Raw genomic sequence first — 27,911 nt, forward strand, 5'->3', positions numbered from 1 at the left:
TGCCTGGACGCTACTAGAGCTGTGCTCTCTCTAGTGCAGTTGACAAGCCTCTCGGTTCTGCAGACCTCCTGCTACCAGGTCTTTCTCCCCTGAATTTCTTCCTAATGCCAATGTTACTGTCACCAAGCGCCATCTCGTGTTAGTCTTGTGCAACTACTGAGTTATGAATTCCACATGGCGGCTTCATCCCCAGGTCCTTCTAAAAGAAGAAATGCATGTGAGACAAAATTCAGCAGGAAGCCAAGCACCAATAGCAAAATCCTGTAATCGAAGTTACTTGGGAGGATCAAGGTTTGATGCCAGCTCAGGCAAATAGTTGTTCAGACCCCTACGTCCAAAATAACCTGAGCAAAATGGACTAGAGGTGTGGCTCAAGGAATGGAGCATGTGCTTTGCAAACACGAAGCCCCGAACTCAAACCGCAGTATGGTCAAAAACAAGGGGGGAAAAAAAAGAAAGAAAAACAAGAAATGAAAAATTTTAAAAGTAAGCAACCTCTGCCACAAGCATTCTTTTCAGTAGTCCCACTGTGTCGACAACTGTTGACTGAGTTGAGAAAAAACACATATAGATAAATGAAAATTAAAAATAAATTTTAAAAAAGAGAAGTCAGGAGCCCTCCTATTCAGGGAATGGATATGTGAGAACAGTCCTAAGTAAACCTCCTCCTTGCTCCCACTGCCCTTCACTGGGAAATCATGGAGGATAGTTCCTGAAGATCCTGGTCTCCCCGATGCCACCCTCCCCGCCCCCCCCCCCGCCATCCCTCCTTCGATCCTCACTGGGAATTTATGGCTGCAAGTTCCCTGCTGATCTGGAAGCCCTCCACACTCCCCCTCTCTCCCCCAGCAGCTGTCCCTTACTGGGAATTTATGGCTGCACCACCCCCCACCTGCCTCTCTCTGGGAATTTATGGTTGCAAGAGCCTTCAGCACCGCGAGGCCTGGCCACAGCAGTGCTGCAGTCTGTCGCAACTATCGCTTCCAAACCCCTTGCAGGCACAGTCTCCGCCCCACACACCTTGTCTGCTGCATAGAGTAGGGGACCATGCCAGCCATTCAGTACAGGGTTCTCTGAGTCAGGCAGCACCGGTGTCCCCCAAACCTCCTCCTTGCTCACCAAACATGGAGCCATGACCATGGCAGCCTATCAGTCCAAAGCGCATCCCCTGCTGGCTACCCCAGGCTGGCGCGAGCACCAAGCCATTGGTTATACTGAACACCGTGGAATCCAGGGCCTCGACCCTGAGGCGCTTGCACCACCCACGCGCATGCGCAAGCAAAAGTCACGCTAAGGTCCATTCTGCCAACTGTATCTGCAGTTGACAGGCGATCTCGGAGCTTTCCTGTTGGAATCGCTTTCAAAGAAAGGAAAGGCTCAGGGGCAGGGAACGAGCCCAAGGCCTCTGGCAAGCGTCATGAAAAATATCTTTGGCTTAGCGGCCCAGGAAAAGATGCCCTCGGGTTTCTGTGACAGTAAGGTTCTGGCCTCCAAGGGACCTGGCAGTAGAGGCGCTGATCAGCGCAGCTTCGACTCCAAGCCCAAGTCTGACGCCAAGATCCACAGGGCTGCGAGCAGAGGCGATGTGGAGGAAGTGAAGGCTCTCCTCAGCAGTGGAAGATGGGCCGTGGATGCCAGGGACAAGCAGTACAGGTAACAGGGTCTGCCAGTGAGGGAGTGGGGAGAGAAACGTCTGAGAAGTGACCCTTCCTGAGGGTACGGGGGCAACAGAGGAGAGGGTACTGGGCTCCTCAGTACCTGCCACCCAGGGGAGAGGGCGAGGGACTGGGCCACGGTCTGACAAGTGACCCTTCCTCTGGGTGGGTAGGGAGAACGTTGGCTCCTCAGTACCTGTCACCTGCACATCTGTGTGGGGTCCAGAGCCCAGGCCATCTTTATGAACAGCCAAATAAGACCAAAACTTCAACTCTTTCCCCATCCCCTGGTAAATCCCCTTTGACAATTCATAAGAGATTTAATTAGCAAAATTAAGCACACGTTCAAGAAAGCCATTGTTACATACATTGAAAAGTGAGTGAGAGAAATAGTTCTCCAATGTATCCACTTCACACCTAAACTTTGAATAAAGTTCAGTATCCTTTTTCCTTCAGTATATACCTATGTATATGTGCTGTTTATTGAAGAAAGCTGCAAAGAAACTTCTCCTCTTCATCCTTCCCCTACTTCTCCTCCTATCACTTCCTCCTCCTACCAACTCCTCCTCTTCCTCCTAACACCTCCACCACTTCCTCCTACCACCACCACCTCCTTCTACCAACTCCTCCTCTTCCTCCTCTTACTACTACCACCTCCTGCTCCCACCATCACCACCTCCTGCTCCCACCATCACCACCTCCTGCTCCCACCATCACCACCTCCTGCTCCTACCATCACCACCTTCTCCTCCTACCATCACCACCTCCTTCTCCTATCACCTCCTCCTCTTCCACCTCTTATGACCACCTCCTCCTCTTCCTTCTGCCACCAATTCCTCCTCCTCCTCCTCCTCTTCCTCCCCCTACCACCACCTTGGAAAGATGTACTTAGTTACATCAAATGACAAAAAGTGAACATAATTGTATAAACATACAAATAGTCTGATTTGTCCAAAAATATGCACAAACTGTGATAAAATATGTTATGTTCAGGCATTTGAATTACAAATTTTCTTTTCCTGTTTTTATCACTTTAGAATCTTATTTGTTTCAAATATTTTGGGTTTTATCATTGCTTTTTTATTTGTTTCTAACTTACTTTTATTTATACCAGAACACATACTCAGTATTAATTCAGGATTTTTACATTTTTGAGTCTTGTTTTTTGACTTAGCATATGCCTATGTTTGAGAATAGTTCTCCATGCACTTCTGCTCTTTATTTTCCTTACCTGTGCTTGCTACAATACAGATGTACATTAGTTGCAGTAAATTTTTAGTTTCAATTTAACAATCCTCGGGAAAAGCAAGATTGTGTCTTTTGCACAGATAACAATTTCTCACTTTCTAATAATTTTGTGTGTGTATCTGTGTATTGGTATTTTCTGCCAATTTTTATCTTCTTCATTAGTAAAGAGAATCTTTTTATCTATGCATGTAGACTTTATTATGTATAAATTTTATTATATGTGTATATCTTTACTGGTTATAGCTTTATTATGCACATACAAATAATTATAATCATTTTATCTTAGCTGCATCCTTATGAAAAAAGAGAGCAAACACACATATCCACAACTGTGAAAATATTGCTTTATTTTATAAAACATCTCTTTAAATGTGTGGAACTCCCCTAATACATCTACCCATTTTGTTCAATACATTTATTCAGCAAATGTAATGTAGATACTGAGTGTGAAGCACACATATTCTTCTATCTCTCAAGACCTTTCCATCCTTAAAAACATTAGTATTTCTTTTTCCATTATAGCAAGGTTAGAGATTTCAAATTGAAAGAATAGGACTCGATTCAGTGGAAACTTTTCTTCCCCCTTCAAACCAAAACATTTAAGAAATTAGGAAATTATAAAAGATAAGCTTTAAGTGTTCCTTTAATATTTATAACAGTAGCAAAGACTGATATTTTCCACTGGGAATATTTGCTTTCCAAACATTCTGTAAATCTGAATGTTTTGTACAACAATCCATACTTACTCATTTGAATCCTGAGTTTCCTTTGGCATACCAAAGACCTGCTGTATTTATTATAGTTCACTTACTGGGAGCCACCATGGATTATGTAATGACCCTTTATTTTGTGTATTAAGGAAAAAGAGGTTAGGGGCTGAGTGGCTCAGGTGGTAGAGCACTTGCCTAGCAAGTGTGAGGCCCTGAGTTCAAACCCCAGCACTGTGAAGTAAAAAAGAATAGAAAAATTAAAAAAAATTTGAAGTGCTACTAACTATAGTTGTAATACATCATGAATTACAAGTGGCATTCAAATATCAAAAATGTTAAAGTATGAGGAAAGGAGTATCATAAGCTAGGCTCGGTGGTGCGTACCTATAATCTCAGCTACTTGGAAGCTGAGGTGGGAGGATCCTGAGTTTGAAGGTAGCCTAATCAAAAAGGACACATTTTTTTCAATAAAAAGCATATTTTATTCTTTGAAATTCATAATTCTTAAAACATCTGCAAAATATGAGTACTTTTATTATTTCACTTACTTGAAATATTGTATTTGTTAAGTAACAGTTATAGTAATTATTATATATAATGTGTATTGAGCTGTTATGTACAAGGAATTGCTTTAAATTCTTTGCAGTTTATTGCTGAAGTATCAAAGCTATGTCTTAAAAGAGTATAGCTACTCTTTTAAGTGTTGCTACTTGGGTTTGAACTCAGAGCCTCATGCTTGCTAGGCAATCTCTATGAGATTACTATTTTGATCCACATTTTATGGACGAGGAAATTGAGGCATAGATGGACTAAGAGATACAAGAAGGTAAGAAAGGTTAGAGTAGGAATCAAACACTAAGTGACTTAAATCCAAAGATTATGTTCTTCTATTTAAAAGGCTTCTTTAGCCTCGGCATGTAGTTCAATGTTAGAACACTTGTCTAGAATACAAGAGGTCATTTTTTCTATCCACAGCACCACATGCATGTACAAAATTCAATAAAATAGGCTAGCTTTTCTTTAATATTGTAACAACTTTAATAAGTACTGACATTCCTTCAGAAATATATATATATATATATATATATATATATATATATATATATATATATATACAAACATATATATATATATAATATTTAGAAGGTTGAGGAATTAAAAATGTCATATAATGGTTACAATTGCATGAAAACTTGTATTTTGTGGAATGGTCATTTATAATTTCATAAAATCTCCCTAATGTATACAGAACTGCTCTGCATTTTGCCTGTGTCCATGGGCATCTAGAAGTGGCGACTATTCTTGTGGAGAGAATAAGTGTGAGATTGACACCTATGACAGAGACAACCGCACATCTTTGCTTAAGGTAGATTGTAATTATCAATTTCAGAAGAATTGGATTTGATTTAAATACTTAGAAAAAGCAATGACTTTATCTCATTGAATATAAGTTGCTGATGAAACCTGTGGAAAGTTTAATGTGAGTTCAATGAAATGACAGTCGGTTTCTTGGTACAATACCCTCAGGCTGTGCAGTGTGAGCAAGAAGAATGTGCAACATTTCTTCTAAAACATGGTGCTGATCCGAACACTAAGGACAACAGTGGCTATACAGCTCTCCATTACGCTGTCTGTAATGGGAACACATCAATGGCTAACAGACTGCTTGCATATGGTGCAGATATTGAAGAACAAACCCAGGTATGGATTACCCAACGTTAATTTCAAAGCATTTAAAATACACGTTTTAACTGTGTCAAGTTTTGGGTTAGTTTTTAATGCTTAGGAGCTCAAGCATTTCCTGAATAAAAATATTTTTAAATAACTTAACTGCTGAACATGTCACTGTAAGTACTGATACATTGAATAAGTATGAGAGGGTTAGGCTTTCTTCTATGCATTCATGACAAATACATGTGAAAATACTGAATTTGTTAAGGGTAAATCCATTTTTCAAGTATTTTTTCACCAAAGATTTTTTTCTAGCTTGTGTAAAACCACACAGAAAATGAAAATTGCCTTGGAAAAGAACTTTTTTTGTAAGAATTTTTTTGTTGTTGTGCTGGGTTGGGGTACATGGAAATGAACTTTTAAAAAATAAAACAGAAGCATTATTTTTTTTGGCAAAACATGATTGATTCTCTTTTTTTAAATTTTTATTGTGCTGGGTGGGAATACATTTATATTTTGTAAATTTTGCATTTACAAGGTCTTACAATATATCAAATATATCATACTTGAATTCACCCCAGAAACATTTTATGATAAACAGAAGTGTGGATGCTGTTGTCAGCATTTGTGGTGATACTAAAGAAGGAAAATGGAATGAGAAATTAATTAGAAAAATGCAGGCCAATTTGGAAGTTATGTAGTTGAGGGAATATCGTAAGAACCATTTTAAAAGATGTTTGTGAAAACAATGCAGCTTATGCTCTTTGATATATAGTGCTATTCAATTTGAGGAAAAATGATTCTTTGTTTGAGAAAGAAAGCCCTTGACTTACAAACATGCCTTTTAGGAGGACTCTGAGGAAACCAGTCTGCAGTAAGTAGGTGGTAATTATGTAGAAAACCAGAGCTAAAATCAAATAATTCACTGGCATATTATCCTTTTCTGGCAGAAATAGTCACTTAGGTAAGAGCCTGAACTCTGCTCTCAAATCTACTATGCCTTGCTGGGAGATGGGAGATATTATATTTTGCATTTTTGCATAAATAAATCAATTTGCAGTATGAATTTCCTGGTGTCCTGCCCAAACCAGGGAAAGTAAGTGGAATTTTCCCTAAATGTCTCTTGACTTCTTCCTTCTTTTGACCAAATCCCCAAATGCTAAAGGGAATTGGCCTTAAGGATCAGAAAATGAAGTGATACTTGTCTGCTTCTCTAGTTCTCAACTAAAATTTGTACATTGTAATGACCTCAAGAGAATTTCAAAAATGTAAAATTCTAGGCTTCCCTGCAGACGCTGATTCATAAATCTAGTAAGTCTGGGACATGGATATCTAAACATATTTCCTCAAAATTCTGATATAACTCCTGGATATGAACCATTGAATAGGTAAGTGTCTCATGAATTCTAGGTAGTCACAGTTATATTCAAACAAGTTGTTATGCATACTACAAATAAAAATCTGTGTTTTTCTTTAGCATCATCCATTAGTAGCTTTAATTATGATAAAACTAATAACATGTAGATCAGCATACACTTTGCCTAAAATAAAAATGTAACTTTAAGCATTAATTAAAATACAGCCAGAATAAAAGTGAATTAAAAACACTAGATGAGCTTTTCATGGTTACAAATGTCTGTTACTCCAGCACCTGGGAGTCTGAAACAAGATTTTTGTGAATTCCAGGCCAGCTTGGTCTACATAGTGAAACATGGTTTCAACAAATAAACAGTAGATGTGCATGAGGGTCACAGGATTATCATCATAATTGAGAATAAAATTTTATATTGAGTTTTTTAACAGTGAAGGTAAGAATCTTTCATCTTATAGTAGGAAAATCCCTGTAGACTATGTAGTGATAAGCCACTAAAGTTGTTTTGAAGCCCATCTCATTTACTTTAGAATCCATTTCTTTACACACCATGTTGGAGCAGCAGTCTGGTATTGTTAGCTAGAATCTTGATATCATACATAGAAGACAGTAAAGAAATCAAGCTTTTGCCGTGACTTACAGGAAATAACTGTGTCATCAGAAAGCTCTCAAGACAGTGTTCTTGAAGCTCTGATTCAAATGCTAATGTTTGTCACAAAACATTGTAAAATAGAAATTAAACAAAATTAATTTCTTTAATATAGTGCATAGCTTTGTCACATTTCTCAAACAAATGATCATTGACTCATTCTGTTGGGGCACAGTGCATGCAGAAAAGTAAATATTCTTTAGAATACAGACCCTGATCTAGACATGGTAATTTAGCTCATTTATTCAATAATATATTAGAAATCTTTACTATTTGGACTTGGGGCTGTTTAGGTAAAGGCACAGTGCTGGTCATCAAAAAGGTCTTGGTTTAGATGGGAACAATCACATGGTACAATTTTTGGTATCTTTACATTGATAGAAGCAAAAATTGGTGGCAGCAGTAAATGAAGTGAGTTTTGTAGAGAAATGGGGTTATTATGACAACTCTAGGCAGAAGAAGGTCATTTCAAAGAATAGGATCAGCACATGAAATACAGTGAGTGAGAAGGAAGAGACTGCTGATCACTGACTGTGTCTTATGTTCATAGGGTCTTAAGAGTTTTCATTCGTTTGAGAAATACTTATGTGAAGTATAAATTAGATTTTTTTTTGTTTTACAGGATCACCTCACACCACTTTTACTTGCTGTAAAGGAAAACAAATATAATATAACACTATTACTCATATCGAAGGGTGCAAATATACAGGCATATGATGCTCATAAAAGGTATTGTCCTTTCACTTAAATAAAACACCTAAGCCCCATTCTAGAGGTAACAGTCAAGTCAGAAGTACTTAATTGATGAGAAGAAGATTAACTCATTGGGACACAGTGAAAATATCAACATAAACCATCAGTTAGTTAGAAAAGCAATTATTTGTTGTAAGCAGCACAAAGAACTGTATATAATAGAGTTCATATTCCCTTAAGATGTTGACTTATGTTTGTTATTTATAAATTAGTTTAATTTTTGATTCACTGTGAAATTTGTAATTTTATAGTTTTTTAACTTCTGCTTCTTATATATTTTTGCTGAGAATGATTTGATAAGCATAAATAGGAGTACAGGAGTCTCTTGGATTATTCTGTTTTACATTGTTTTTGTTGAAGAATATTGAGGTTAGGTTATCCCTCAGTGAATATTCATTGCTATTAATGTATACTGTTGTGTTTTGTTCATTTCTCCCACCGAGTTTATGTTAATGTTTTAAGTTTTATTTGGCATGGGCAAAGGAAATGAAAATAGACTTAATTGGCTGGTTTAATAAAGATAAGTCCTAGGTGGGTAGTAAAGAGAAGCCCTTAGAGTCAAACAAAATTGTGTTTAATTCCAATCTTTTCCGTTTGCTAGGTGTGTAAATTTGACATGACTTATCACTGAATATGTCCCCTGGTGTGAAAAAGAGAATAACACTCTTGAAGGGTGTTTGTGCAATTATTTATACAGCCTTTAGTTTAGTGCCTAGCATATGGTTGTCAGAATCATTAACTGAAACTACATTGGCTAATATTACCATTATCATTAATATAATTTTCACATTACAGTTATTGTTTTAATCAGGCAAACAGCTTCTACGTACTTGAACTTTAGTGACTACAAGTGACAATTTACTATATTGGAATAGGAAATAAATGGAGAAATCTTCATGTGAACCTTTCCCTACTTCAGATATATAGTTATTGTTCATCCAACTATTCATCAGAGTTATTGTTCATCCAAGGACATTAAATTAGAAATTCTTGTATATGATACCACAGTGGGCCAAAAGAATTCCTGTTTAATGTCTACTTTTAGGCTTGGAGATAATTTACAAAGGCAAACATTGAGTTCCCAATATGCTTTTATCTGTTACTAAATGGCAAATTGTACACTGACAGGCAAGATATTAAATTGGAAATATATCCCATTATCTGTATAAATAACTTTTTGAAAGTACTCAAGGGTGATGTTATTTCTGTTGTTTTAGAAATACCCTGATGTATGCTGTAAGATGGGACTCAAGAGAGATAGTCCAGTTGCTTCTTCAGCACTGCATTGATGTCTGTTTTAAAGACGAGTTTGGATGGAGTGCACTTAGATATGCTTCTGTAGGTCATCGTAAGGTGTAAGTGTTTACATTAAAATATTAGTTGCTGTAACCCTGAGGTTGAAAATAGTTACAGCTATTGCATATTATACATCAGATTATATTTCCTTTAGTTCAGGAAGTGTTGGAATAGTAGGGAGTTAATTCACTTCATCAGTCAGAAGTAAAGCAAAAGGATAAACTCATTAGAAGTAGCCACAATTGCAGAATTCTTTGTCTCAGGAATTTCTTTTGGAGGTGCTGGGGACTGAATCCAGGGCCTCACAAGGGACAGGCAAGTATTCTATCACTGAGCTAAATTCACAACCCTTATCTCAGGTATTTTAGAAAAATCCTTAAGGATACCAGAAGTGTCCATTTTATTCCAAGTTTACCCATGGGAAAAATAGTGTTACATCTTTGACTTTTATAATAAACTGTGTCTTTAAATGTCCAGTTGAGCAGAAAAATCAGGTTACTTTCCCCTGAATGTCATTTTTACATACTATTTCTTTAATTTCCAAGGAAGATTCAAAAATTCTAAGGAGTTACTTTAAAACAAGGTTGTCAACCCTTCTTCACACATTACAGGGAGTGGAGTATAGGGACAATATAATCATGCTTTTGTTTTTTTTGATTCTCTTTCTACTGTATTCTGTTAACATTAGTCTTGCAGTACAGTAATGATTAATCTTTACTTAAGATCATATTGCCTTTTTTGATTCAGATCCTTGAGTTTTTATGATAATTCAAATTTATATTTAAAGTTATACCTTCTTTTTATATGTTCATATGTACATTGTTTTTAGTTCAGATATTACTTCCAAGGTAGAAGCTCTCTACTTTATCAGCTGGACCTCCCAGCTTTAGCCAAACACATTGGTAGCACAATAACCATTCTTCAATATTCAAAAATTTACATGGAACCCACATGTTAGCCTATACTTTTATGGTAAATTACCTTCGAGGACTGTTTTATGTTTCAGCAAATACGAGTTTGGATTATCTTCAACTATCTGAAAGGTCCTAATAATGCTTCAGGAAGAGACAAAGGAGTTTCCTTTCTTCTTTGATACCAGATCTTTACCCAAAGGCCTCTATATATATTCTGCAATAAGTTTTCTTAGGTTGTAGGAGATCCCACCTACCCTTGCATGATCACTAAGTGATCTTTTTACCATTGCCATAATAACAAAAATTATTTGAATCTGTGTCTCAAGTTTTTAAGATATTTTCTTATTTCTCCCAAGGAAGGCATGAGGCAGAACTCTCTAATGACAGAGTTCAGTTGGGTTTATGAGAGATTAGCTTCATTATGTTTCATCAAAATTCATGCATAAAAGAGTACTTTTTTCTTCTCAGTTAGTTGGAGATAAACATAGAGATTGAACATCATTTTAACAAAGATCTTATTATTCAGAGTGTGATTACATTGAGGGGGAATAGTAACCAGGTCTTGGAATTTATTAATTTTGTGCCATTGTTGTGATTAAATCAGTAACAGTAAAAAATCATTTATCTAATTTAAGGTGGTTATGTATTAATAAAAATTTACTTACACATTATTAAACAGATGATTTTCTCTGAATTATAGACTGCAATAACCAAATTTAGTGGTCAACTTTTCCTGATAGCTAAAATATTTGAATACTGCACTCAACAAAGAAACACACATTGGATTTTAGTTAGGATTGTAAAAAGAGTTCAGCATTAAAGAACAAATTATTTCATTGCTCTACTCTTTCTCTGTGCATCTTTTTACATTCTCTCATTAAATATTCACAGCAACCTGGCAAACTAAAACCATAAAATCCTTAGATTTAGAAGAAGACTTTGAGCCCAAGAAAAACAACTTTCCCAAGAGCAAAAAGCTGTTGGTTATAGAACTATGACTTTTTCTGAGACTGGGACAATTTCCACATGTCAAGCTAATCTAGATTATGTACTTAATTGCATTACTGTCAAGTCATTGACTTTTCACTTTATTTTCCTTCTTTATTATAGTCTTCATAAAAGTTTTATAGCCTACAAAATTGAAGGATATATTATAGAATTCTGATGGTAGCTTTGAGATTGTCTGAAATACTCTTAGGAATTTAATGTATTTGGCAAATGTTTTCATGTAGCTATTACAATAGTAATTTTCTTTATTATTTTTTACATGGAAGTGGAAGACTAATTATAGATTATGAAGAAAAGATAGCTAACAGTATCCGAAACAGTCATCCAGGTAAGATTTCTGATCATGAATGACTCTTGGTAGTCCTAGTTTAAATAAAGTAAGTCAAAGTAAGAAATTTTGGAGTCCAAAACACTTGTCTAATATTTAAGGTGTGAATTGCATTTATATTTTTCTTAATATCTTCCTTAGTAGTCTAGAGTTCAAAATAATTTTTAAAATTAATCTAGGACATTTACAACTGAGAGTGTTGCCTGAAAAAGTGTTCAATTTATTTTGACCTTGAAATCTTAAGTCTTATCTATTCTTGTATAAATAAGAAAAATACTTTTAAATTTAGCAGAAGGTGTGCTTCCTCCATAGCCACATTATAGAAAATTGGTCCTGCTATAAAGGTGAATTATTTAATTTTTAAAGTGAACACATTGTGTTTAGTTGTTGAATATATCACATAGTTATATGTGTCAGTAAAATATGATTTGTGTAACTAAAACATCAAATATCCAGCCATTTATTACTTACGTTCTTTCCTAATTAAGTAATTAAAATAATTTGCTTTATGTATCTTTGAGTTGTTCAATTTAGGCACTCCTGATCTGTTACTGTGAGTTTTATTTATCTCCCATGTTAAGGTGACCATGTCTTGTTAACATACTGGGTAGTGAAAGGTTCATATACATTTTTAAAAATTAATAAAATTTTCGACAGTGCTGAGTATTGAACCAAGCACATCATAAATTCTAGGTAATTGTCTGCCACTAGGTACACCTCCTGCCTTCTTTCCCTTTTGTTTCTTTTCATCAGTATACGAGATGTTCACAAATGCATTGCATGCTGAAGAAGCATTATTTCTGCAGAAAAATTCCACATATTGTAAAGGATTGAAAGAAATGACATTGTGTTGTACTAAACAGGATTAACTGGATTATAATTCTCTACTCAGTCCAAAAACAATCTCCAGAGGCTGTGCTTTTCAATACTGTCATGGGAAATAAGACTGGAGTGTGAATACCATAGAAAAATGAAAATGATCCCCTTGGTCTTTTTGAAGGAGTATGACAGCAGTCTATAATAACATGGCTGATTTTCTCACTTTTGTTTTATTATTATCAATTATTATTTGTGGTGCTGAGTACTGAACTCATGGCCTTCCAGATGCTAAACAAACAGTCGAACACTAAGGCACAAACCGAGCCAGTTTTTCTCTTTTTGCAGAAAAATGGCTTACCACTGAACTCCAGCTCCAGCCAGCCCTCATCTTCTATGAATATGTCCAGGGAAATGACTCTAGGATCACACCATTTTTTTCACTTGAAATGTAAAATCATATGTTCTCTGATTAAGAAGATTATATATATATGTATTATATATATATATATAATCTCTGTATCTACAGCCATAGATGTATATGCATATAGGTGTATATGTATTCACATGTAAACACACAATTGCATGTATGTATGCACATATGTGTATGTGTTTATATGTAACATATGACAGGATCTTTCTGATAACTTGCTCCACAGACCCTCTATTAAGGTTTCTCTCTTACTATTAGCTGTGGTTCAAAGTAGATAATCTCTGATAATCCCAATGAATTTTTGCCATGATAGGAAAAATGACAGGTGCATTTGAGCCTTGTTTGTAACACAGATATGAATGAGATAATAGCTGGACATAAGCTTCTTAGCTTCTTCCCCAAAAGGATTAGCAAATGTGAACAGTACATTCACTTTCCCCTGAACTTTGCTTGCTCTACTATCAGTTGGAAAGATTTGAAAGGAGTCTTGTTTCTGCTCCATAGTTTTCTGTGCAGTACAGTGCATATAGGTTGAAATTCGTTGTGATAGAGTGTTTCATTCTAAACTGAACAGTTTTTACTGAATACTTGACAAAGCTGCGATGTGTCTTAACAAAATAAGTGTACTCTGTTAGAATTGTTCTTAATACCGTTACTCCAGAAAAATCAAGCTCTTTGCTTGACACTGTCAGTTTATGGTACAGATTCTACCAATGACACTATTTTCTTTGATTCTGATAGCACTCAGATGGTTTATGGACATTGGATATAGCAGTTTACTTTTAGGAGTCAAATTTTGATAAATCCTTGCATTCAATAAACACAAAGAAATGAAAGAGTTCTGAATGCATTAATAGCTTATCAGTAGTTTACTGAATATTCATTCTACAATACTCTCCAGGTATGGTCCTAAAATATTTTCTAACAAGACACCAGAGTTTTATGCTTTCAGTATTTTATATTTTTGGAATGTTTATTTAAATCTCTTTTTCTCAACAGCACAAAAGAGTGTTAAAGAAAGTGCTTTACCCAGGTAGGATTTTATGTTTTTTTAAATGTGTGTATATATATATATAATTTATATAATTTATATATTTTATGGAACACTTCACAAATTTACATGTCATCCTTACAGGCCATGCTAGTTTTCTCTGTATCATTCCAATTTTAGCATATGTGTTGTTGAAACAAGCACTTAAAAATGTATATTAACTAATTATAGACACAGAGATAAAAAACTAATGTTTGTAGATTGCTGACCCTGTGCTAGACATCCCTTTATGTGCATAATATTTGTGATTTCCTATTGTCATTACACCATATTTGCAAGGCATCTGTACTATTATAACCTAGTTTTATTTATTAGGCAACTATAACTCAGAGTGGTTGATTAATTGCTTTATGATCCATTAATTAACAAGTAACCAGTTGACTGTCATACTACCTGGATCACCAAAGGATTCTCTTGCCCCTCTCCATACATTGACAGGGATCTGTGTACCAATGGAATCAAGATGCATATCTATACCAGATCAATTCAGAAAATAAAAGATGAACAATGGAATATTCTGTACATGTCTGTTAAGTCCATTTGCTCTCTGGTGCAATTTATTATCTCTGAGTTGTATCTGTTGATTTTTTGTCTTGAGATCTATCTATTGGTTAGAGTGGAGTATTGAATAATCACTATTATTAAATCTGGATTTATCTGTCCTTTTTATATAATAGTGTATGTTTTATAAATTTGACTACATCAATATTTGGTGCATGTACATTATACTTGTTATATTTTCTTGATAGATTATTCCCTTTTTTATTTGTTGTATCCTTTTTTATCTCTTGTGAATAATTTTAGATTGAAATCCACTTTGCCAGATATCAGTATAGCTTCTCCTTTCTTTCTGTTTCCACTTGCTTGGTCTATCACTTTTCATCCTTTCACTTTTAATCCATGTGTGTTGTTGTAGGTGCCATGTGGTTGTATTTTTTTTTAACTCAATTGGCAAGTTAGTGTCTTTGATTGGATAGTGAAGACCATTTACTTTTAAGCTTCTGATTTAGACGGTTTTCTTGTTTCCTGTGGCTCTTTTCTATTTTTCCTGGGTTGTTTTGAGTGTTATTGTCTTTCATCTTTATTCATCTTTGGGCTTTGCTTCTTTATTGCATTGAATATGCTTGATTCTTTCCTAATTTTCCTGTGTTCATATATTCCTCTTTCAAAATTCATTCTGTCCTGGGTCTGGTGTTTGTGACTATCTTCTTTCCTCTTCTGTGTGTATTATTCCCTTAATTATCTTCTGTAATAAAGGATTGATGGATAAAACTGCTTTAGTTTATGCTTATCCTTGAAGGTCTTTATTTTTCCATCAAATCTGAAGAGTATCTTTGCTGGATTTAGTAATATTGATTGGCAATTATTTTCTTAAGGAGCTTAAAATATATCATTCCTTGCTCTTAGGGTTTCTCTAAAAGATTTGATGAACTACTGACATATTTCCCTTTGTAAGTAGGCATTTTTCTCTTGCAGCCTTCAATATCAATCTTTGGCCACTTGTCTGGGAATTTTTATTATGATGTGGGATGTAGATGATCTTTTCTGGTCATGTCTATTTGGGGTTAGAGAAGGAGAAATGAAGAAGGAAGTTGAAGACTGTGAGGTGAAGAAAATGGAATGAAGATGTAAGAAATAATAGTGTGCAAGAACACTATAATTAATGGAGAAAAAGATAATATAGAAGGGAATGAAAAAGTTTAAGAATATTGTTAATACAAAAAGAGAAAAGAAAAATACATGCATATACATTTATGGCTCAAGTGATAGAGCACTTGCCTAGCAAGTTAGAGTCCCTGAATTGAAATCCAGTACTGCCAAATAACATAAATTAAAAATAAGTATATAAAAATGAATTCATGTCAGTAGTTTATCATTGCTGAGGAGGAAAGTGTATACTAGCTGGGCTCTGCCAGTGCAGCAGGTATTTTCTCTGAATCTCTGAACCTCTGGGTATAGCCTGGTTTGGTGGTCAATGGTCAGTAAGGTTCTGAGCCATGGGCATCAGCTGGAAGGGAGCAAGGGGCTTGTGCTTCCACAAAGCAGCCACTCCAGGGTGCAGAGAAGGCCTGGGGGTATCCCAGGCCCACAGCAGTATTTATGATGGGGATGAGGTGACTCTAGACATACACGGCAGCAGCAACTGTGGGATACGCAGTAGAGGAATATCCATGTGCAGCTAGCTCTCTCTATACATGTATGTGGAGTGGTGGGACCAGGTATGGAGAATGCCAGGACAAGCTCTGCTGAGTTTGCCTGCTCCTGTGGCTTGCAGCTGGGTGGGGGACTCTGGGTATGGGGTAGGTCTGGCTTCTACTGACTGTGGATTACCATCGCACCCCTAGTCTAAGCTTGTGTTCCATTTGCTAATTGGTATCTTGCATGTGCACTCACATCCACCCACACACAAGCACAAACAGGTGGGGTGATAGGTCTCTGTTGGGGGTGTGAGTCAGGGCACACTCCACAGAGTATTCTCTCTCTTGTGGCTTCTGCTATGCAATGACTCAGGGCATGGGGTTGCTCTGCTTTGTTAAGAGTCAAGTTTGCCTTCTCTCACCTAGTTCACTGGGCTGATGCACCATTAGCAAAGTGGTGTCCAATGTGTAACTAGCTCTCGCCACACAAATGCCACAAAAACATGTAGGGTGGAGTGTCTAGGAATGAAACTGGAGAGGGATCATTTTACTATAAGAATATCTCCATGTAGATCATGTTGTATTTATTATATTTAACATCTAAGGGATGTTTTTAATTTGTTTCTCTACTTACTGCTTTTTTTCAGTTTAGTTTCCCCTTTAAGCAGCTATGGCTGGTTTGTTCCATGATGTTTTTCCATTTCATGTAGTCTTTACTTTTTTTTACTGTCTTTTCTGCTTTTATTTCTTTTTTCCCCTATATTTTCATTTCTGTCATGTATGCATTTCTTTTTTGTGTAAATAGTATCAGAAGCACAAAGAACTTTAGTGTTTTAAGAGGTCATAGATACTAATCAAAATGCACTATATACATCAACCTGCATTTAACATCCTTGGAAAATGGTTATTCTGATAGAGAACCTGAAACTCAAAGATATTAAAGTGGCTTCTTCAGAATAAAAATGTAAAAAATGAAATTTAATCTCATTTTCCTTAATCCCAAGGCCAGTTGTCTCCTTATTTATCATTGTGTAGATAGGTATTTTAATAATATTGTGGGAGGTGAGTCTAGTGTTCCCAACGGAAGACTCTAAGAATGAAATTACCAAGTAAACCAAATGGTAAAATACAAGAATGGATTTAACAGAGGAAGGGGAAATTTGACCTGGAAAAACATTGGGTTGGGTAAGAATAAGGGTTTTACAGAAGAGATCATACTACTGGGGTTTTTGACAAATTTGATAAAGATATTATAGGAATTAAGGACATAGCATATTCAAACTTATCTAGAACAATTGTTGATCCAAGAGATTCTTGCAAAAAAGTGTTGCTCTTTTTTTTGTTTAATTGTAGGGACTTATCATCATTTAGATTGCTATTGAGAGATATCAAAATAATTTGAGCCACTGAGAATAGTGTCTACATCAAATAGGAATGTGATATCATCCACTTCACCTCAATTTACAGAGAGTGCTTTAAGCCCCTCAAGTACCTGGAGACTAGATGTTGTTGAATGGCATGTATCATTCAACAACAGGGAATGATGCCGCCTTCACCTTCCATTCTATGTAAATGTGGTGTAGGAAAGAGTTAGGGTTGTCTGGCAAAGTGAACATGGAGATATTATTGAGTAGTTGGTACCATGTCTATGCTGAGGGCAGGTGGTTGAGTCTTCATCTAGCTTACTTTCCAAAAACAAAGACATGCAGACATCCTGCTGTTGGTCTTTGAATGCATCCTTTCTTCAGTTATCTGCACCTTCCTAGACTGAAGACTTAAAGGATGGAGATTGCCATTGAGCCCTGCAGAAGAAGGAGCCCATAGGTAGGAAGGTATTTTGAGAGTGCTTAGGAAAAGAGAGGTACAACTTCCAGGACCTTCCTTTTCTAACAGTCTTCCCCCTTGAGTGTCTGAGTACCTATGAAGCTTGAGAGTTACTAGTTAATGTGGACCTGAATAAGTCAGGATCAAACTAGAAAAATAATTGGATTTCATAATTTTAGTGTTTCATTCTCTCTGGGTAGAGATGTCTAATAAATAAATACATGTTTTCTTTGACTTTTTTGAATATAGCTTTCAAACATTTTTGATGTTTCATGGGACTCCCATTATTATTTTAAGGTGAAGGCAAGAGCTGAATTCTCTTTAATAAGTGATTTCCATGCTGAAGAACCAAGAATGTCATTTTCTGTTCCCACAGCTTAGTCATTAAGGAATGGAAAGTGTGCCTTTCTGCTTTGTGTCAGGCTATCAGGTTTGTTTCAGTGCAGGTAGCAAAAGTTATGTGAGTCATTAATTAGTCAGGATAGACAGTTTGTGAAGGCCATTTAACCTCAAGCTTTGCCAATATATTGGGTGTCACTATTTGATATGTAACAGAGTGAGACTGTATTGAGAAGGATGGGCAGAAAGAGATAATTAAGCACTATTTTAAAACAGCAGTAAAATCATATCAATGAGGAGATACTATTTAATATGAAGTTAAATTTTCAACAGATTTATTTTTGGAGAAAGAGAGAAAGACTACATTTATTCTCTTTTGCACATGAGGAAATAGAGAAAGACCATACTTATTTATTCTCTTTTAGACACGAGGATACAGGCATATAGAGAAATGAAATAACCAGGCAGTAGCAAACTGTTACCTTTACCTATGCCCCCAACACTAGCTCTGCTGCTTTTCTTAGTCATGTCTGGTACACACATCAAGAGAATCAGTCTGAAAGCTGCAGGCACAAAGAGGTTTGCAGTTACATAAAGTGAGATTTATATAAAGTTGACAGAATGTGCTGATGTTCCTCCATATTTGTAAAGGAGAATTTTATTTTATTGTTTTATTTTTTGCTCTAAAGGCTTTCCAATGAACCTAGTACTGGGGCTCCCTCACCTATAATAAAGGATGGTGGTCAAAATGTTGATACCAAGGTAAAGTGCTCCTTTGTGAAATTAATTTTCTTGCCCCAAATTTTGTTTTCTGTAGTTTCTACTCTTAAAATTCATCAGCAGTCTAACTATCTCATTTTATATGAATGTATGAATGTTGGCAATAGAAAAGGTTTTCTAGCATTATGACTAGTTGATTTTTTTACTTGATAAAGAATTTATAATTAATTTATAAATACTTTGAGATAGTGGGGGCTTAAAATTGGGTGAATAATGCATAATGACAGGAAATTTAAAATTTTAAAAATTGCTTAATGATTATTTGAATAAATGTTTTTTAGTATGATTTTTATTCTACCATGGCTTTTCTAAAACTCATGCTTTACTAAATCTGTTATTGATTCCATTAGTTGTTATAATCATTAAGAAATTACTCTAGTGCTACTACTTTCAAAACTATATAAGATTCAGCATGCAAAATTTCCGTGGATACTTTTTTTAGTATAGTAGAGTTTTTTAGGGGAGTTTTAAATCACTTTCTATCCCTGGTTCTGGGTTTAGACTAAGATAATATTAGAAACTGTTGAAATTTGGAAATTCAATATCCATATCTCAAAACTAGTATTACAAAATGTATGTTCCTGAAACACTACATTGAGAGTATATTTAAAACTGTTCATATAACTAGATGATGATGACCTATTTAAAGTAGGTGAAGATGGAAGCCAAGGGCTTATGCTTTTATTTATATAGGGCTACTACGAAGTGATGTCACCACATTGGTTGAAGGTCAAGACCTACTAGAATCCTCATTCTGTCATACTGTGCTTACAGAATCTGAATTAAATTATTTAACTTTTTGAGTTCCAGTATTCATAAGTTTTTTTTCCTCTAAGAAACTACCAGTCATAATATTATCATAAAAAATGAAAGAGAGATATGAACTTAATTCTGGGAGATTTTTAAATTTTTAAAATAATTTCAGCAATAAAGTCATTTCCTATCCTTTCCTGAAAACTTTATTAATGCTAGAATTCACCACAGTTTGTGGTTTAGTAGATTTTTATTCTTTTCTCTGATAATAAGCATTGAACTCAGGGCATAATATATTCAAGACAAGTACTCCATCACTCAGCTAAACCCCCACCCCCAATGTTTACAGTTGTTAAATATAACAGATAAACAATTTGGTCTTTGAAACGCAGGAATTTTGTTGATTAGACAAAATTTGTTGGCTTGACATGCAGAGCATATGTAAAGTACTTGACTGAAATGTTCTTGTTTCTAACAGAGTCCTGTCTTCTTTTTAAGTCTATTTGCATTCAAAATAGAAAATTCAGATATTTGCTTAGAATATGAATATAGAAAATTTAGGCAAGTTATTCTTAATAGAAAAATCTCTGGGGGGCTTCCAAGGTAATAACTTTCACATTTTATCTCAAATTGTGAAATACATGCCATGGTATGTGGATTGTACAATATTTGTAAAGTATATCATTTCAAATTCTATCTAGCCTACAGGCAACATGAAAGATTCTACTGTGAATAAAGCAGCAGAAATGACAGAGGCACAACCATCCAAGTCAGGTAATTTTTACAGTATACATTACTCTGAATATCTGAATGTAAGTCCAGTAAATTTTTTGAAATGCTCCAGTTTTCCCACTCTTATGTTTCCCCCGATGCATAGAGTACAAATTGACATAAATAATACCAATATCAGTGTCAGCATTTATATTTCAAAAAAAGATATTTACAAGCACAAAAAACTTTTAAGTGTAAGTTCAGCCTAGATAATCCCTGCTTTTATCTTTCAGTACCCTGAATTCCAAGTTTGTAGTCACCTATACCTGTTAGGTGTTTACAGAGGTATATTGTGAGATTTGTGATATTTTGTCAAGGTTTAAAAATGCTTGTTGGAGAGCTGGGTTTTATTATTCACCTGTGTAATCCCTGCAGCCTGTGAGGCTGAGGCAAAATGTGCCCTTATTCCAGGAATTTTCATTCTTTAAAAAGTGCTTCTCAAATTGAAAGAATTTTGGGATGATGTAAAAAATGCACATCATTACTCCCTTGGTCAGGGACTCTGCATTACTCAGAATTTCTCAGTCAAGTCCAAAGAGTCAGCCCACCCTTTGAGTAGCATTATAATACTTCCTTTTAGAAAAATCCAGACAAAAAGCCATAGGATAATAGTTCAAGACAGAAGAGTATCAAGAGAAAAATTAAATTTTGAATTAACTCTATCAAGAGGCAAAAAGGAAAACGGAATACAAGTTACAAGCTTAAGATTCTACTTTTAAATTATGTAGTGGGAGTAATGTATAAAATAATTTAAATGGACACAATCAATACTTCAGATCTAGAAATTACATTAGAAAAGAGGAGAAACTTTTAGTGGGTAGGAGGAAGAAAAGAGAACACTTACTGGGTAACTTTGTACTCAAGGATGAGAAAACTTGTGCACATTTAGTACAGTTGGCTTCAGAGTGTTTGCATTAAAACCAAAGCAAAGATTATTGCTGCTCCAGAGATTATTGGCAGGTAAGCTATTGCTGTTCATTTCTCTCTCCAAGGGTAAAAGACATCAAGGATGTATATTGTAGACATTGGTTAATTACATTAGATTAATATGAACAAAAAACATTACTTTCTTTGGTAAAGATAGCTAGATTTTTGATAAAAGGCTTTTTAAAATTTTCATAAAAATACCATATATGAAAACTAATTTAGGGAATAAAACAATATTATATAATTCAATATTTTAATGCCAAATTTGTTATTTTAATAAAATATTGTACAATTTTTAAAATAAGAGCTATTGATATCCAATAATCCCCTTACAAATTAGGTCATATGCATTTTGGATAAAACATTTCAATAAGAAAGTAGGTTACACATAATTTCTTCAATTTGAATCATATCATTTTATGGATTATGGGAAATCTAGATGACTCACAAACAGTGTGCAATATATATCAGACTAACATCTCAAATGCTTATGAAAAATGGAATATTTTATATACTCTAATTCTGATGTATATCTCCAAGGTTTACCAATTCATAAAACTTTTCTTTGTTAAGATATGAGTTATACTTTCCATTATAAAGATATTGTAACTGTGTACTTACTATATCACTTGACAAAGTGAAGAACATGATGCATTCTTGTATTATAAAGGTATAAAAGATTCTGGTGTGTTACACTAAGGATATATGCTCTTACATTTTAACATCGACGTAGACATTTATCTTCACATGAGTCACAACTGTTACTTGGATTAAAGATCACTTGGTCTCCATGATTCAACATATTTACATCGGTATATTCACACTTTCCTACCTTAGTCACAGTTATTTGGAATGTAATATTGCATTTGAAATCATGTTTTGTTAAGTCTCTAGTATGAACTTTCTTAAGTATATTCCTGAAATGTTGTCATAGCCTGAAAAAGAAAAGCAACCCCAAATCCAAAACCTAAAGTAGGCCTTATATAGAGTAAGCATGAGAAGTTACTTCTTTCCTAATTACTAAGGGACTGTATGATGGGTATTATACAGGACTGATTATATTATTCCCTTTTCTTTTTAGTATGGGCAGATAAATTTCATTCAAAGGTAATAACTTTCATATTTTTATTCTTGAATTATTAAGTGCATATTGTATGAGATAAATTTATTAACTGTTTTGTTTTAAAATCCATCCAGCTTAACAGTGATAACATGAATTCTACTATGAATAAAGGAGTGTGGACGATAAGGGGAAAAGCTTACAATCCAGGTAAATTTTATAATATACCTTATTCTGAACATCTGAATACATAATTCATTAAATTATTTGAAATTCTCCCAGTCTTCAAATTCATGTTTGATGGTATGAGAAAAAGGTGATGACATGAATCAACATAAATAATGCCAATATCATTGTTGGCACCTCTATTTAAAAAGGTATTTGTAGAAACAACCAAAAGATTTTCAAGCACAGTGGTCAACTTAGATGTACCTGATTTTATGTTTTAGTACCTCAACTTCCTTGTGTGAATTCCCATACTTGTAAGAGATGTACTCAATTACAAGATTTTTAGGAGTTTGTCAAAATATAAAAATGCCTGTTGGAGATCTGGGTGTTGTGTCATGTGCACACCTGTGGTCCCCATTATTTGGGAGTCTTAGACAAGAGGGACCTTGTCCTCAAGAGTTATGGATTAGAATGGGCCCATGAGCAGTTCCAATCTTTCAGAAGTTAATCTATTTTTATTCTACTGAGTAATAGAGATAATGTCTCTATTAGCTGTATACAAAGAGTGTTCTTATTCATGTACTAGTTAATTCAGATCTGTTTTTCTATCATGTATGTCATGTGAACAAATTACAGAATGTGATATGCAATTACTATAAACCTTACATCCAAAATTACCTAAACATGCAAGAGTCTGTTTGGTTTGACTTCTTTTTATTTCTCCTTCTGTGTTTTCTTTTTACTGACTTACTTTCTTTCTTTCTTTTTTTGATTTGGGTATTTAACCAAGTTCCCTTCATTCTTAGCCCTCACGTTACCTCTGAGATTCTCCCCCAGTTCTTCCCTTATTTCCTGATGAACTCAATAGAACAAAAGTCCAAACATTTAAAATATATAAATGATTTACATCTAAAATGAGGATGTTAAACGATAAATCACAATCACAAGAAGCTAAGAGTTAGATATTTCTTTTCACATAATATTTCAATCTTTGGTAATTGGATAACCAGAGATTCTCCATGAATCCAGTGCTCTGCACATTACATTGAAAAACAGTTGACTATATACAGTCCACTGATAATTTTATGCCCTAAACATTTCTGAAAACATTTCCTCAGTTCTGTGCTGACTCATCTTTAGTTTGTATTGTTGCCTTTTACTAATTCCATCTCCTTCCATTTATTTATATGCCACTCATATTCACTCTATCTCTCAATTAGACCGATCTATTGCCATTGCAAATGTAAACATGAGCAACTATTTTAACTATTAATGTCTAAGCATCTTAAAGTGCATATCATGCTTTCATAATTTGACTTTTGCCAAACTCTCCATCATTATCCCTTTTTCTGCAAGTTACTGTGGCTTTACAAACTACCCGCCATACATTTGTAGAGGAAATTAAAACATTTAATACTTCTCTACCTCTGTTTCTGCTGTCTTTCATGCACTTGCCATTTCCTGCTATCAGGCTAACCTCCCTCTGTAAGTGTCACACAGTAGACAGAGTCTTACATAAAGAATTTTTTCAGAAAGATGGACAGAAGTATATCAGGTATAAGAAATTTGGTGTTACAAATAAAGATGTGGAAATGTTAACAGTAATTATTTTTAGGTGGTTCTGGTGTTTTAACTCAGGGACTTGCACATGTTAGGTACAATTAGCCATATCTCCAGCCCTTTTTGTTTTAGTTTATTTTTCAGGTATGGTCTCACATTTTTGTACAAGGCCAACTTGGCACTATGATGTTCTTATGCTTCCTATGAAGCTGGGATACAGGTGATTCCCAACAAACTCAGCTTGTTTTTTGAGGGAGGGACTCAATCTGCAGGGGGTGGGGCAGGACTTGAACGACAGACATCCAGATTTCTACCTCTCAAAAATCCTGGATTACAGTCATCGTCCATTGTGCTTGCCTCTATAGTAACACAAATTTTAATGGTAAGCATATTGTTTAAATGTTACTATTTTGAGGTAGAACATTATATTTAGTATGAACTTGTATAGGTCTATAAAATTTTGTAAATGAGTGCTTTTACATTTCTTTTGATGTGAAGAACATTTGGATGAATCATTGAAAGTTTTGTATGTCTTAAACCTACTGACATGTACTGACATCATATGGAGAGACTGCATATGAACTTTTGGGTAGGTTGTTGTATTTTGTAAAGAATTAAATGTTCTTTAAAAGATTAAGTTTCTTTGAATTTCTTCTTTGGGAAAATAAACTGCATTTTATATAATATGACTAATATTTTATTAGTGTCCATAGTTTAAAAGAGTATCATTTTATCTCACTATTCCTCATATGTCATTTTAACTTAATGCATGGATTTTACAACAGAACCAGACTTAGAGGTGGTATCACTGGATGAAGATGAAATTCCTGATGTGAGCAAAAATGACCTTCCACTGGTACATAAAGTTTTATGTTTAAATTTCTTGCTGAATAGTATTTTCTCTTTTATAACTATGTATTGCAAGTGAATTTTTTCTTATTGCCACCTGAAATCAATAAATAATTGTTGCTATATAATTAAGTGTATGTATTTAAATCTTGGAATACTGCTAGAATCTTCAATAACCTGTAGCTAATATTTTTCCTTGCATTTGTGGCAAAAAAACCATGTGAATATTGTTTGTGTCTCTGTTTGTAATCCTTACTACCTGATGAAAAGCTAAGATCAAATTTGAATGTTCTGAACAATCCATTGAAATTGTGGTTATCCCTAAATTGAATTCATGTTTAAATGTGATCATTTCCACCAACTTACAACTTCTAGCTTCACATTCACAGTTAGTAATGTTATGGTTGAAGTTTTAATTCTTCCTTGTCTTCTGTTCTTGAATTCTATTTTTTGTGAAGTGAGAGAGAATAGAATTTTATTATCAATCTCATACCCTATAAAAGAATGATTGCCTACAGAATGAGGCCTTGGTTTTAGGGTACAAAAGTAATATTTTAAAATTGAATTTCCTTTAGGTCTTCCATCAAGATGCACAACACTACCATGTTAATTATTTTAAAGTGCAGTTTTGCCTTCTGATTGGGGCAATTCAACTGGCATCGTCTTTATTTTTCCTTCCTGCAATAGATTCCAAATATGAACTATGTATATCCTAAGTGTTTCCTTGAAGAAAACATTTCACATGTGTCTGCTTGTTCAGTCCATCTCTGTCTATATATGGATAACCTAGTTGCATATTTCTATTTAGTCACTGTGTGTGACTTCTGTTCCTCGATCTTTGCCACAGAAGATATATGATTGTTTTCTTTCCAGGGTTTTCATGGAAGCATTTGAAATTGCATAATCATTTGTGCTTAGCAATTTGACACAGACCACTGATGCCAGTTATACCGTTTCTAATTCCAACATATCTAATTAAGATACTAAATAAAATCTCACATTATTCATCTCAAGAAGTAATTTGTGCCAAATCATGCACACCTGATGTGAATATCTTATTATTTTCAAAATAGTCTTTATTACAGAAGGATATATTTTGCTCCATACTGTCATCTAATTGGTAGCATTGTATTTGTATGATAATCGAGTTTTGGGGTTCTGGACCCAGGGCCTTGTGTATTCTGAGCAACCACTCTACCAAGGAGCCCCATCTCCAGGACTTTTACAAACAATTTTAAAGATAGTGGGTTGTGAATTCAAGGCTTCACACTTGCTGGGCAGGTACTTCTACCAGTTTGAGCCATACCCTCAGACTTGTGGTAATCATTTTGAAGTACAGGCATAACTTTATGTGAATATCTCTGTCATTTCTTGTTATCCTGAACCCATCAGAAAAGATGAATGTAAAGCCAGAAATGGAATTTGAATCTATATCTATGAGTCAGAAATTCATATCCTGTGGTAGAACATATAATAATGGTGACTATTACAGTCATTTTTCCAATGAAAAAATGAAACTTGAAACTTGTGATTTTTCAAGGTATTTTCAAAAAGAATTTGTTATGCAAGTGTGGTTCAGGGAAAGGAAAATCAGAAGTAATTATAAATATCTGAGACCACAATAACATTTTGGTTTCATTGTAATTTAATAAGTGGAATTCACTTTCAAAATGAATTATTTGAGTACCCCTATGTGAAGACATGTTTTTGGTAATATTAGTAAAATAAGGTCCCATTTAAGCCAGATCAAAGTGGAAAGGGAAGGGGAGAGTCAGACCGTATGCTTAAGGAGCTCCTGGACAGTAATATGAGCACATTAGTTGAAGATGAAGCACCGATTTAAATTCTGGTTCTTTTATTTAGTGCTTATGGAGTCTTGGAACAAACTGAAGCTATTTGAATATCAGGGATTTTACTGTGCCTTCAGGATAGTATAATATCTACCTCTGAAATGGGTCTAATGATGAAATGGGGTAAAGGTTGTAAAACCATTTTGTGAACTATAAAATACCTGTACTGTGTATTTTATCATTTTTACATTTACTTACATGTATATACGTTGTATGTTTGGGCCACCTCCCCCCACTCCCACCACCACTTCCAGGCAGTATCTGTTTGGCCCTCTTGTTCTCTGATTTTGTAGAAGAGAAAACATAAGAGATAATGAGAAATAGTGTTATTGTTAGTTTGAGATAAAGATAGCTATACAGAGATTCCTAGCATTGCTTCCATGCACTTGTGTATTGCAACCCACAGTGGTTCATCTCTGCCAGTCCTCTTCACTATTTCCTGGTCCCCTTCCCACAGTGATCTCTGCCAGTTTAAGATTATTTGATCGTCTACAGTGAGCACATCAACCACATTCAAGTTTTAGGCTTCTATCCCTTTCCCTATTCCTCCCTTGTGCATTCTCCCCTTAGTGTGTGACACATGTCCAATAATATTACTCCATTTGTTTTGGGTCTATAATTCCAGCCCCAGACATTTTTGATGACTTAATAGAGATAGAAGACATTTTGTTGAACTCAAGAATCATAACATGGCAGTAGTGTCAAGAAAATAATACAAAATTTGGTAGGCACACATATATTGCTAATTTGAAGTGTGGCAAGTTTCAATGACCTATTTCTGGAAATACCCTCCAGAAATACAATACTTCGGTGCTTGAGGAGTTGTGGATTTTAAGTATTTTGAGTTTCAGTGTGTTTATTTCATATCCATTGTTTGTTAGACAATTGCATACTGAATAAACAAATAAGGGTTTATACTATAGTTTGAGAACCCAAAAACAAGTAAGCACCAAAAATGTATGTGTCTCTATTGGTGCCTCATATAATG

General features: G+C 34.8%; 1 non-coding gene across 1 annotated transcript; it reads right to left on the reverse strand.

Annotated features, from left to right (window-relative positions):
• Nucleotides 1–13,945: 13,945 nt before the first annotated feature.
• On the reverse strand, nucleotides 13,946–14,048 carry LOC141418297 (U6 spliceosomal RNA). Its single transcript, XR_012442978.1, has one exon. It is a non-coding gene; the product is annotated as a U6 spliceosomal RNA (small nuclear RNA).
• Nucleotides 14,049–27,911: the final 13,863 nt, after the last annotated feature.

This window comes from Castor canadensis, chromosome 16 (assembly GCF_047511655.1).
Source record: "Castor canadensis chromosome 16, mCasCan1.hap1v2, whole genome shotgun sequence".
NCBI classification, from domain to species: domain Eukaryota; kingdom Metazoa; phylum Chordata; class Mammalia; order Rodentia; family Castoridae; genus Castor; species Castor canadensis.